This window comes from Neltuma alba, unplaced genomic scaffold (assembly GCF_004799145.2).
Source record: "Neltuma alba isolate B1F8T4 unplaced genomic scaffold, ASM479914v2 tig00003811_pilon, whole genome shotgun sequence".
NCBI lineage: Eukaryota > Viridiplantae > Streptophyta > Magnoliopsida > Fabales > Fabaceae > Neltuma > Neltuma alba.
This window is the reverse complement of record NW_021633434.1, coordinates 39,496-45,316: the sequence shown is the minus strand read 5'-3', so window position 1 is coordinate 45,316 and position 5,821 is coordinate 39,496. Positions and strand designations below refer to the sequence as shown.

General features: G+C 35.0%; 1 pseudogene; it reads right to left on the bottom strand.

Moving 5' to 3' along the window:
• Positions 1 to 10: 10 nt before the first annotated feature.
• Positions 11 to 1,395, bottom strand: LOC114742562 (homeobox-leucine zipper protein ATHB-13-like; annotated as a pseudogene).
• Positions 1,396 to 5,821: the final 4,426 nt, after the last annotated feature.

Here is a 5,821-nt window from a genome sequence, read left to right as displayed (position 1 = left end):
TTTGATGATGAGTGGATAGAGGACTGTCTATAGCAGGTGTTCTTGAGATATCCACTTAATATCCGAGCTATTCTCACTCCGATGCTACAAGATCCCTCAGTTCCTTATTGAGGTTGATAGATTCAGTTGGCACTTCTCTGCTTTTCAGTGCCAATATCTGCATATCAGTTCAGAAACAATAAAAAATTAGCTAATCATTCACCAATATATATATTATATATATATATATATAAGTTATAGCCAATCATCAACCCAGAGGTTGCAAAAAAATGGAGAAAGCAGCTTTCTACAAAGTTATTATTAATTGGGGAAGTGAATGAAAGAAAAGGTCAAAAAGCATAAACATATATTTGGAAAGAAAAGATAATGATTACCGAGCTTTATTCTACAGAATCTAATTGACAAAAGTCTCTCTTTCTCATCCAACATAAACAGCAAGAAGCTAAGAAAAAGCTGTACTGTTTATCAGTAACAAGAGCTCAAGAAGATTACTAACCTCCGCCTGAAGTTGCTGGTTTTGAGCTTGAAGGGCATCATTATCTGCTTTGATAGCTTCATATTGCCTTTTGAGAACATCGTAGTCTTTCTCCAGCTGCTTTGTCTTCCATCTAGCTCTTCTGTTCTGGAACCATATAGCAATCTGCCTAGGCTGCAGACCAAGAGCTCTAGCCAGCTGCATTTTTTCTCAGGCTCAAGCTTGTTCCCAAGCTCAAAGCTCTTCTCAAGTGTTTTCACTTGTTCCATGTTAAGCCTTCTCTTCTTCTCCCCAGCCTGAGATCCATCATCAGACAAGTCTTCATCACCATTATTTGCTTCTTCACCACCAAGTTCAAGTCCTGAAAATGTCATAGATCTCTTCCCTAGAAGCGACGCTCCTCCTGCATCAAACATTAAAGACCCCAATTCAGTACACAATATATATATGAGTAGCTACCTTGCCTTGACTGTGCTGATTTTAGAGAGAGAGAGAGGAGAGGGAGAGGAAGGATACCATGATAATCTTGAGGCAGAATTGAGTTGAGTGACGGTGGAGGCTGATGGTGGTCTTCTTGGTGAGGGTTCTGTAATATGAAATTTGCTGAGAAGAAAGCCATTTTCTCGCTTGCTACGATTGGCCTGTCACTAATCTTCAAAAGTTGTACGGTATTCTGATCATCTTGCGTTGAAAGAAGAGAAGCTTATTGTTGATGATGCTCAAACCTTAAACAGTCACTTGATGTGCACAAAAGAAGATAACAAAGACTTGGACTTCCTCGATCTGCTAATTTAAGAGCAAATTATTGCTTATTCAAGGAGGGACAATTGTTCTGAAGGATGACTTATATACCTTATCGGTTTATGAGGAAGAGTTTCTTTTTTCTCTCCCCTTTTATGTGAATATTTGGAAAAGAAAAGGAAGGTGCGAGGGGGAAGTCGGAAGACAGAGAGAGAGAGAGAGAGTGGAGAAGAGAGAGAGGATGTTGATCTAGAGTTCTAAATTCCGGCCCTCAACTTCCCTATATATCACTGAAATTTTCCTTATTATATGCAAGTTACCAGTAGCACAGGGAAAGGAAACTCCACCATAATTTATTAAACGCAATAGGACTCACAATTCCTCCGACATTTTTTAAATTAAAAAAAATGGTAATCAAATCTTAAAATGAAGGGGGGGGGAGAATAAGGAAAAAGAAAGTGCTTAGAAAGGTAGCTTATGTGCTTCAACTTATTTGATATTGGGGTTTGCATGTGTAAGCGCATAACATGTAATTATTTTGCTAATGATACACTAGTTCTCCGTTAGGAGACAAGTAATGGGGGTATTTTTTTCCCCTTAAAAAGACAGTTGTCTTTAATTATATTGATCGACATCGCAGCTGGACACTAGATTCCATTGTTAAAAGACTTGAATTCAGGCCTGGACATGGAGATTAAACAAATCAAAGCATATATATAAATATATATATATGTATATCAGTAAAAAGCCCTGAGATGGAGGAGGGGGCAGGTGGTAGCTCTTGTTGAAAGTGAAAAAAAGAAATTGCCACAAGGTGTGGGTTTATATCTGTGGTGATATAATATATATATATATATATATATTAAAGTTTATATGTGGAGAGAAAAGAAAGGAGATTACTTGAGAGAAAAGAGAAATGAGTTGGCGAAAACATGAAGTCCAAAATGGATTGTGTTTTCAGAGAGAGAGAAAAGGAGCAGGAATCTAGGGGATGGGTCCGAAGAGGAGGGGCAGGGGTTGCTACCTAACCCACCAACAAGCATCGTGCATTAGGACGAACCTCCTTTCCTATCAAACCCTTATGATCTTATCTTTCTCCTTCTCCGCATCATTCAATGTCATCATCAGTTTCAGTTTAGCCTCTCTCTGTGTAAACGTATGTGAGGTCTTCACTTGACACATAACACACCTCCTCTTCTTTGTCCTCTCCACAAATCCTCTACATGTATCTCCAACTACATCTCACCCCACCCCACTTCGTTCTGTGCTTCCTTTGAATGACTTTCAACACAATAATTATGTATGGGCGCGCGCGTGTGTTCTAGGACACGTTAAATGTGAGTGAACTTGGCTTAATGTAAAAAGTTTCATATCAAATAAAATTGGACTGGATAAGATGTGTGTTCGTGGAATGGCCTATAAACTTGTTCACTTTTTCCTGGTGCCAGCCCAATGGGTCTTTCCCTTCAAAACATGTATGCTCGCAATAGAATAAACAGTCAATCTCTTTCAGAACATAAACCAAACACCTTGTATGCCTTGAGCAGCTCATCTAAGTTATGTGCTGTAATTTGCACATCACCAGTACTAGAGAGAGACGGAGGAATGAGGGCCCAGAAAATTAAAGTAAGGGCTTTGTGCATGTGTGTGCGCACAGGTATCTGCAATTAAATTGGTAAATTTGGGGTTAGTATTTCACATCAGCCAGTAAAAAAGGACATTGTACAATTTTGCCATTGGGAAGGATGTTGTATTTGCTATATACATGGATACGCCAATTGTATCCAACAAATTAATGTGGCAACATGAGGAAAAGTACATCTTCACACACACACACACACACACAGACAGGAGAAGTAAATAACTATTCAGTACAGTACAGTGGAACTTCACTATAAGAACTTCTCAAGTTACTTGCTTAGCTTCCTTTGTCTCTGGTTTTTTTTTTTCCCCCCTTTTCAGAGATGAAAAGGGAGATGAACCTGAGCGACGAGACGAATTAGATTTCAATTCAAGGTCCAACACAATATGGTCCCAGATTAATGGGCTGAACACGATAAAGCTTTCAACTTCTTACATGACTTAACGGCTTTGAGACTCTCTCTTTCTGAGAAGTCCCATCTACATATATTGATTTAACGTATGAGATCAATAGGAAGCCTGATATTGACACCTCACTAACTTGCCCTGCTTAGTTGTCTTTCTAATTTTCCCCAACCCGTCCAAGCCCTGAAGGTGACTATGCATTTCAACTTCAAGAAATGGACTAATTAATCAATTAAATGTGATTATATTAATGTCTGGTTTATATGGTTTCTGGGTTTTTGGGTAGAGTACAATGTTTCTTTACGGGAAATGGTAGATTACGCGTGCATGCATGGGCATGAATTGTGAATTATGAAATAGGGGTTAGTTCAAATGTGGCTTTTGATGAAGAAAAGTGATGAGCAGCCTTATTTTACAAAGTGGGTATGATTCTGATCTTCCAGAAGACAAGACGTAGAGGAGAGGACCTATCAAAAGAAAGATACATGAAAGGTCTTTTTATGTGAGAGTTTGTAAGTTCAATTTCACCGTGGCCGCTCTTTTAATTTAAAAAAAATAGTATAATTTTTTTTATCAATTGTAAATATCTTATTTGAATTGTTTAAATTTTAGATTTTATTTCTTGAAATAATTATTATTTTAAAAAACTTGATGAGCAAAAAATTATTTTTATTTTAAGAAAATAGACGATTTCAAGCAAAGAATAAACATGTTGCAGATCCGGTTCAACCATAGAGTGCGTTGATAAATGATGGGGTCAGATTTGAATTTGGATTGCATGCACTTACGGGATCCTGTTCACTTCTAATCAGGGGAAATCTCATCCATCCATTTTAATCTAATAATTAAATATATGCCACGTCATTTCTGAAAATGGTCATGAGATGTAAATGAACGAACAAGATGATGGCGATGCGCTTGAAGGGCAAAGGCAGAGAACACACCGAAAAGGATGGCAAGAAGACACGAAGGGAAATGGAAGGGGGGGCCCACATGGGAAGACAGCTTTAAAGGAAGCAGGCAAAGACAAGTTGCTCTCTCAGCCTCACATGACTTTATTAGTTGGAGCCTGAAAGGATACCCCCCCTCCCATGTTCTTTCCTCCCCTTTTCCCCTCCTTTCCCTCCATTCAATTCCTTTTTTCCCCCTTAAATAATAATTTTTTAAAAAAATATATTTATTATTATTTTTAGATCCTAAATATTAAAACTAATAGATATGTTTATTTTAACCATAAATATAATATATCGACTCATTTTTTAAAAAAAATTAAAATTTATCCTGAGTTCTTTTTTTTCATAAACTCATAATCTTTTCAAGTTATTTTGAACTTGAGTTTAATTCCCCAAACTCTTCTTACTAATTGCATATGTTAAAGAAATTTTTTAAAAAGTAGTTTTTTATAAAATATTTAAAGAGGTGATTTTAGAAAATTTAAAACATATTTTAAAAAAACTAATTTTTTAATCTACAAACTATTTCTCTAATTGTATTTATAAAGGCTTTCAACATATTTGATCGTAACTAAAAAATTTTAAATTTTTATTAACTCTCCGTAAAAATATAATAACTTACTCTAATGTACTTTAATGGCTTGTTTTTATTAATAATAAATAAATGGTATAATTGTATATTTATTTAAAAATTAATTGGTAAATTATGGAATCTTCTCGTCCACATGGCATTATGCTTCTGGTTTGTTCGCCCTACTCAAATCCCATGTGCTATTTTGTATTGCTTCCTCCAACGCACTCTTTCTTTTCTTTTCTTTTTTCCCTCTTCTTTTATTTTAGTTTATTTTTATTGCTTTCCTCTATTTTCCAAATGTTTGATTTTTTGGATTTTTCTTGATGAGGAGATATGCTTTGATATTGATCCTTCAACCACTGGTCCGCTTTTGCTTTTATTGTTTTCTTTTTCTTATTGCTTTCTTTTACCAGGAAAGTACACAGGTTTGCGAAATGTTCAAATCTTATCTGTATTTATTCATAACATATAAATAATATTATTTTTAAATAAATTTTATTCTTGATGTTTTCAATAAATGTTTTAGGAAAATTGAGATTGTATGATAACCAATTGTTTGGCCAAAAAAAGTATGATAACCAAGTGATAATTGTAACATTTTCAGAACTTTCTTGCATAAAATGAGAGTGGAAAAGACGATATGGAAAGAGATTAATAAAGGGAAAGGCATAAATCTAATTAATTTTTATAACTAGAAAAAAATGAATCGTTTTCACTAAACAGATCAGGACTAAGACGTTGAAGAAAAGAACATAATTAATACTGACATAGCATTTATAGAAGTACTTTGTAACAACTTTAATTATAGCAATAGTGTTGTCTGAATCTTTTTTTTTTTTTCACAAGACAAATTAATTTTGAAAAGCTAAATTTATAATGCTAAAAAATAGTTGCGCCAGAATTTTAATCCAAGTATAATTATTATCATTTTTTAGTACATTAAAAAAAAAGAGGATAAATTATTATATATTGAAAACCATGGGAATGGAACAAAATCTGTGTGTGTGTGTGTGTGTGTGTGTGCATGGCGGC